Source organism: Botryllus schlosseri, chromosome 5 (assembly GCF_051294905.1).
Source record: "Botryllus schlosseri isolate E-star chromosome 5, Bs_hap1, whole genome shotgun sequence".
Lineage (NCBI taxonomy): Eukaryota > Metazoa > Chordata > Ascidiacea > Stolidobranchia > Styelidae > Botryllus > Botryllus schlosseri.
Window position 1 is genome coordinate 6,885,120 of NC_137240.1, and position 8,643 is coordinate 6,893,762.

Below are 8,643 nucleotides of genomic sequence, written 5' to 3' on the forward strand. Positions count from 1 at the left end.
CGCATGTTGAACGACACTTTGTCTCGTAATCGCGAATATAGTTAGATACATTGATACATTAGGTGTTCTTCCATTTTCACAAAAGGGCAACAATATTAAAAACAAGAAATCGAGTGACAACATGTTGCGCTAAGCTTGTAGAAAATTTTTACCTTTGATAAATATACCGCAAATTATTCTACTTTATTGTAGTGTACGAAGATATACCAATATGTGAGTGGCTGATGGATCTGTCAATGCGTCGGAACTGATATTTTAGTCATCACATCTCAAGTGTTGCAGCCAGAATAATCAAATTTTTGGTTATGGCCTTGTAAGTTAACAATCTGTGCAATCCATTTTTGATGATATTAGAAATTTCGGAAATGACCTCACGGGCCACTCAAAACCTTCTCGCGGGCCACGGGTTGGCCGGCCCTGCATTATGTAGTCAAACGACATTGACCAGTACAGGTAAGTCCAAAGTTCATCCTGGCTATTACGCCTCAGAGTACCAGTAACGGTGTTCAAATCTACAATGTAACCTACCACGGTCTGAAAATGAGTTCGCAATCACTTTGGAGTATTCTTGTTCTTGACAACCTTCCGGTACGTGGTTACGAAGAAGGCGTAACAAATTTTAGGGGAAGATTGAAGGGCGTATAAATCCCCATTTCCATGTTTATACTTGTGACAATGTTTTTTTTCTTCTAAAATTTATTCATCACGTCTGCAAAAAGCAGACCAAATTGAAGTAATCTGCAATGATGTGGACCATATAGATGTCGCATGTCATCTGGATATATTTTCTGTATTCAGTTCATGCTCAGCGATATGATGACTTCGCAAGCGGCTCACACCCAATCTGATCGCATCATGGCACGGGATTGAGAGCGGTGTGCTGAGCATTAAAGACCATAAATCGCACGCTGTATGCATCACGGTACTAAAAATCGTGATGGCGTCATTTATCGCGAAATCACAGACGAAAATCGCGACCCCATAAGGCGTCTGTGAGCATTCGCCCTATGTGCAAATGTATAACAAATTGACAGCGCTGATGGGGAACTACTAATTTATTAATTCGCGTATCACAAATATATGGATAACATATTAATGCTCCTTCTTGGGCATAAGGTGAATATACATCTAAATTTTCGATATATATTGTAGAACGTGTTCGTATTTCTGTGCAGCATGCGGGATCTGCGTATTTGAACACAGAAGTATCTTATCGTTTACATTTTCATTTACGTTGCGAAGTAGATAACTTCATTAAAACACTTTCAGTTAAAACTTTATCTGTGTTGGAAGGTAATGGAGAAGTTTTTCTGTAAATTTAAAAAAGACTATTGGCCAACCCAAGCGTGTAGTGTGACTCTGCAGTTTTACCAATTCGCCGAGATATTTCAGACTCGGGAAATTTCGCCAAGAAATCGGATCATATATTTCATGCAATCAATTGAAGAGATTGTGGGTGTTGCTGATTTTGTGAATATGACCTGGAATATGCTGGAAAATACGCCTCCCATGATAAATTATCCTGGGATTGGCAATATGTAGCCCCTTACGAAAATCTAATTTTGATTTGTCTTATTGAAACATTCCGATTGTATGTTCATGTTTAGTACACACTAAATAAGCTGCGAACCAGCCATCGGATCAAAACGAACTTAAGCTAAATAGCCAACATTGATTGGTTGCAATCCGCAAACAGACAGCTATATACAGGTTGAGTTTCAATGACCTGATAGGCAATTTGCGGCATATGCATGCAGGTGGCTGCGTTATCAGGACAACTGCAAACATTGGCGCAACGTTGGATCACAAGCCTGTTTAAACACTTCTAATTACTGTCGAGGACTATGGACCCTTCACAACTGGAACACAGTGGCACATGTTGTTTGCGTAAGAATCACCAACTCACGACTTATTTCCAAAATACCGTATGCTAATTTGGGCATCTCCTACGTGATCGATACACCTCGATCACACATTCTCACACAAAACAAACACAAAGAAACACAAATACATACATACATACATACACACACACACACACAAACACACACACACACACACGCTTGCTAAATTTTTATATTATATATTATTAATGTAGATATTCCTACTGCTGACATCTCTAAATTGCAAGTTTGCTATTCACTCATTTATGTTATATAACTCAATTGTAGCCTATTGTGTGGCGGTGAACAATAAATTTTCCCTCAGTATTTCGAAGTTAATGTTTCAGAATCGATTCTAATTTTTATAATCTGAGAATTCGTTAACTGCTATTGGGTCACAATATCATAGTTATATTTTGTGAGATATCAAGATACATTAGTAACGTTAATCTGTATATCATTCCAACATGTTCGTGGTCCAGACACACTACGCGTTGGTATCACAGGTATCACACTATACTTGACAGATGGATGATGAGAAACGAGCATGCATTCGTTTGCTTTTGCTTTTTGCCTGCAGACGACAGAAATTCCCTCGTTGTGCAAGTTTCGCAGAAATATCCGCTTTTGGAATGTTTGGAATCTGAGAGATTTTTTGGGAAAGCCTAAGTCATAGTCTGGCTTAAGGCCGACTTTTTCAAAAAGAATTAAAGTATTTCTAGCCCGTGCTCAGTCTTTCGAATCGGGATAGCGTGCGGCAGATGATGAAATCTGCATTAGGTTTCTACCGGTTCCTCTCAAGCGTAAATCTGTGGCAAAGGTATGGAATTTCTTAAAGAAGGGGAATTAAGGAATTTTGCAAACAGCATTTTGCGAGAGTCAAGGGTCAAGAATATGCAGAAGTGCATTTCGAGTTTCCTGCATGTAACAGCCAGCCGAGTGTTTCACGATAGCGCAATTTACGTAACAAAATAGCCGGGCCTACGTGCTTGCTCGAATAAGAGGGTATATGCTCGACTGGCCGCAGCCGAGTTCCCAATTCAGTATGGAAATTATTTTCAAACGGCAACCCAGTTTACGCCTTAAATAATGACTTTATTATTCACTATTATACCTCGCTTTTATAAATAATGTTGTAGGGATTATTGCGACTCTACGGATAGACGAATAGAAACTACATCAAAAGACATTTTAGATTTACAACAGATACATCCCATACAACACAAGCTATCGTATATGATGCAAAAAAGTATGAAGTTGAAGTTGTAGGACTTACAGCGCTATTTAAAAGCTAAGTTTAATAAGCACTACTTGGGAACGTTGGCTTAAAGCCAATTTTTGGCTTAAATTGCATATATGTAAACCACGTACCGTTCATTATGCTAAGGCGATCATATTTAGTGGCAAGGGTAAGCTTATGTTGCTGGTTGTGGTCAGCAACACAGGTTACTTACTCAAGGAGAGTGCAACAACCAACAACACATCGCGTCATAGCGCCCGCTAGTGGAAAGAGTCTTGTGATGAGGGTGTGTCATGGGATGTGCCTTGAATAAAATTATCACATGAACTCTGATCTTATCATGATTTTATGATCACGAGTCATCCTCATCAGATCACCCGATCAATCACCCGAATGTAGACGTGAGGGTCTGTCTGTGACAGTGGCAGTATCGAGGATGTATAGAGGATGTCCTACAGTCTCTATAGTGGCAGACTGGCAGTGCGTAAAATCCCATGCTATTGTTGTTGCATGTAGTGTAGAATATTTTTTCACGGGGATTCGAAGGCTATGGTCATTTTACATCACGCTCGTACGTTTGATGCTAAATCAATCTCTTCCGTCTGAGAACACGGATCGCACACTGTTGGGGGTAGTACCAAGTGGTAGCACAGCAAAAATGAAATCACTTGAAGAACAGCCACAGGAATACATAATGCTACATACACCAAGTTATCCCAGCCCAGCACGACGCGTGAAGATGAAGAGGCAGCATTGAATGGACTACTTTATTATAGGGTTGAACCCTTTATTCACCATTTTTTAGTAGAAATAGATGTATAGGGATGGTGTGAACCTCTGAAAGGTCCAGGTTCGTGTGAACGCGAACCTTTTTGAAAGGTTCTGTGTGAACACGAACGTGAACCTCGTGACGTCACGTGACGTCATATTGCTAATTCCAACCCTATCTTCCAATAAAGTGATAGCCTAAACTAATGTAGACGATACCTAGCGACGACTCGGGCCACATAATGCCACAATGCCGAAGTACATATTGGCGTTTTAAACGTCGCTAAATGTATCAACTGAGGCAATCAAAGGATATAATACTTCCATAAAATCAATATCTTTCGTCGCTTTGCCAAATATTTCGACGAGGACTTACCAGGGAATATAAGCTTACGCCTTAACGGTCTAGGCCAGACCGGACAATGTACATTGATATTGAGCAGAGTGTAAAACGGGTTTATACTTGCTACCGATATAATACCCCATTAACAAGTTATACAGCAGTAGCCAACACCTCAATCGCACGGATTTGGTTTTAATGATGCAGTAAAGATATGTAGTCAAGATTGACCCCGTACCCCTGCTAGATTTTTTGCATCAGAAAACGATATCAATTTCCTTGATTGGTTGAATAAGCATCATTCGCTGACTATGTATTTCGCTCGTGGAGTTGTGTGATTGCGGGTCAAACTCGCAAAACAGATGTCATTAAATATTCACAAACGGAAGGCTGGATATTTCGTGCAGACTTTTGTGAGAAAGCAAGTAAAATTTTGAGATTGTAAAGGTGCATGCTCGTTTAGTGTTGATTTTTAATGCTGCCAGCGCCATGCATAGAGTGGCCCGCAGTTGAAATGCAATAAATCTGAACCAAAGATGTTATGATGAAGTGAAAATTCTAATATACGAGAAAAGGTTCACGGTGCAGAACCTACCAAGGTTCTGTTGTGAACGCGAACCTCTAAATTTCCGAGGTTCAAACACAGAACGCGAACGTGAACCTCACGTTCACACCATCCCTATGTAATAGGTTTCAACAATACAAGAGTGAGTTTACTAGCTGGGTGCATAGGCATAGCGAGAGGGGGCCAAAGAAGCCATGCTCCCCCCTAAATTTTCGAAAATGTTCGTAAATTAACATAAGGTGGAGTATTGTTGGACAGATGAATTCAACTTAAAAATTTTATATAGCGTATATTTTAGAATTGTTGAGAACGCGCCTCTCGATAAATAAACATGAGAAAAGAGGCCTGAATCAAAATACGCCTGCTGTACTTGTACAAACTTGCAACTAACTGTATTGTTGTGTGCTGCCTGCGGTGGTGGGTCAATTAGGCACCAGATGTTCAGTCCCAATAAGACACACCAAGGCAGATAAAGTTTCAACCATCACGAAGTGCGATCCTCGAATGATCGCTGGCGATTGAGCCTTGATCAAAGATCACGCCGGATGTCCATGTCCTTGCAATCTGAGTCCCGTGGTACAAATGCGACCAGCAGAGGGAAATATTAGTCCCCGTGAATAAATGTAATTGGGAATCGTGCGCGTCTCACCAAAGAAGTTTCTCATTTAATTAGTATTTGAGCATGTGAGCGATCTTTTGAGTGGAGACAACTTTCTCTTCGATGTCACAAAATAACAGCATGTTTCAACAAAATGATAAATGACAATTCGCCCGTCTGACTCTCACCCTCGAAAAACTCATGAATAGTGTTACCGTGCGGCAGGAACATATATATAGCTCAAGATCTACGCTTATTTGCCCTTCAAATCTTTGATGACATCGCATCTATCAGCTCTAACGTGAAATCTGATAATGAAAATGCATATAAAATATGCAAGTAACAATATTATTGACCCATTTCAATTAATATATGTATAAGTTTTCCAGAAATTGTGTTAATCATCCAATGAGGGTCCTAGACCATTGTTTTATTGCTATATTTTTCCATATAATGAAGGGGGGTTTTTACATCATCAAATATTTTGCCCATAAAATCAATCATAGCTACGCCCTTGGCTGAGTGACTAATTACTAAGGCAAGTTTTTGTTGCACTAAAATCGCGAGAAATTTGCATTTAATTTTAACAAAAGTTGCAGTAAAAAGTTGCAATTATAATTTTTTTTCAACTATTAGTAGGGCGATTTTTTTGACATGTCAAAATTTGTCAAAATTTTGTCAAAATTGTAGCGTTAGGTCAAAATTTGTCAAAATTGTTTACAAAGTCGAAATTTTTTTGACCTCTGCATTTCGTTTGTATCGTAGATTTTGCACTGTCGGTGAATATCATTTGATAATTTACAGCTTGTAGCCTACTTTATAGGCCTGCCGATTTAAATGGCCCATCGCCTGTTCATTGTGAATCATAAACGGTCAAATGCAACAAATAGGTTGACATGGTTTTGTGGTCAACGTACCGCAATATCCTAACTGAAGCAAGACTGCTTGGGCATTGCATGGTTCTTATATCAAGAAGTGAATAGCTGAAAAATTGTGATGTCGACCAGTGGTTCTCAAACTTTTTCACCTCGCGGACCGGTAAAATTTCAACAAAATGACTGGCAGACCGGTGAACTTTCAAAATTGAAATTAAGCCAAAATGTAAAGCATGCAGCCGTTTTTTGCAATAATATGATGCCAGAGAGTGACATTTAGAGGGTTTTGATCGTAATCAATTATCTTCACGATGGCATCCATGTGATTTTATGGTAGTGAGTCTGCTGAGTCGATGTAAAATTGCCTTATCCAGATAAGCGCGCTACCGCCGAGAGTCGTTTGTAGTGTTTCGGGCCGAAGGCCGTGGGTTTAACCGACCACGCCAACTCGAATAATATTCTTCTTTTTGACAATATCGATACAATAAGCGTTTCGGAGTCGAACCAAGCACCGTCGTGCAACTTTTCTCATTGCCCACTGCCACCGGACGCATAGGCTACTCTGGCAACTACGAATACAATGCGTGACGCAGGAAAACACCTTACAGCAACTATAGCGGCAATCCGTGCCGAAAAAGCACTTCGTCAGCCCACCCCCCAAAAGCGTTGATCTTGTGCCCCACAGGTTGATAAAGCCACAGTTGGGCGGATGTTTTCACCTGTACTTGTGAGCACATTCATTCTACTCAGTATAAGCAAAGAGTTTAAGTATAGATTAATCGCGCCAATAGCGAAAATTTTCCATCATTCATGACTGAATCGGTTTTCTCGCTGCCGTATTTTTGGCTCGCCTTCTGGAGTCCCATGTTAGCCTAATCTTCATTGTTATATGTTGGTAGCCTACGTCATGGCGCGGTAATGGCTGACGCCCAAATGCCTATTTCTATAAATCATGCGTAGTTCTCGGAGAAGGGCACCTAATATGCAAGACATTTAGTGACACTAAATCGCGCAAAGAGCGAAAATAAATTGAAAAATGTTGGGAAAAGTTTCAAAAAATACGCTACGATTTATGTTCATCACGGTTGTAATGACTCTAGTCGAATTGTGTATTGACTCGACTTGTACTCGAGTCATTGCGCATGACTCGGACCAAGTAATATGACTCGAGACTGGGTCTACCAAGACAACTATTTCATTGCAATTTCGAAGAATAGTAAAGTTATCACGCTGATATTATTTCGTCTATCAATACCGGTACTTGAAAATGCTACCCGAAACTGTTAAAAGTGCGGAAAATGAGGATATTATGAAGGTGAATTGAAAATGACTCGACATGACTCGAGTCAAAACAAAAAAAGTGAGATTGACTTGTGACTCGGAACCTTGTGACTTGGTTACAACCCATTGTTCATTTGCAAAATAATTTCGGGTTTTTTAAAGCTCAGCCCTTCTCCAATTGGGCGGTTTGGGGTGCCCCGGTTACGGTCCTGCACAAAATGAATGAATCGAAGACGAATGCTCGCGCAAACCACGCTGTTTAGCGATGAGTCAGCTCGTAGCTGTTCTGTACTTGTCGCTTGCATGTCGTCAAATGACACGTCTTGAACTTTAAGTCAAATCGAACATATTTCCAGCCCTAGCGTTACCTCAAGAAGTTCTGAATCAGTTTAAAATTTGAAGTTTTATTTATTTGATCAATGAACAGGCCTTTTACATCGCCTCTTGAATTTAAGGTATAAAATTGTAATATACCTGGCGGACCGGCAGGAATGTCGTCGCGGACCGGCACCGGTCCGCGGACCAGCGGTTGAGAACCACCGATGTAGACAACATTGTCAGAATGAAGCAACACGGTGTGTCACCAGCACTGTACGCATAACTTCAGTGTTTTCAGCCAACAACTGCGGCTGTTGAACGTTCTTTCTTCATTCTTGGTAAGCTACTAAGGACAGACACTTTCTACCCGATAATGTAGGAAAGTATCTTTCGTTGTACAACAACAAATTTTAAGTATTTCTACCATGATGCGTGAAGTAACTACTGGAATTCTTCATAGGGTCATAGTAGTTTTTTCATGTAAAATTTTGTCAGTTTTTGAGCCAAAACGTTTTTTTCAGGCCAAACTACTTCGTAAGGACAGACAGTTCCAACCAGAAATGAAGATAGGTAGTAAAATTTTAACATGATGTGCGAAAACACCTAATTTGCATAAGTGGGGTCGAAATTTGGTCGAAATACAGTTTTTTTAGGCCAGAAAAGTCAAAATTTAGATTTTTTAGGTCAGAATTTTGCGTTTTTTAGCATGTTTCTGAATCAATTCTATACATTTTTACGCAATATTTGTGCAAAGTTGCGGTAAAAGTTGGCATGA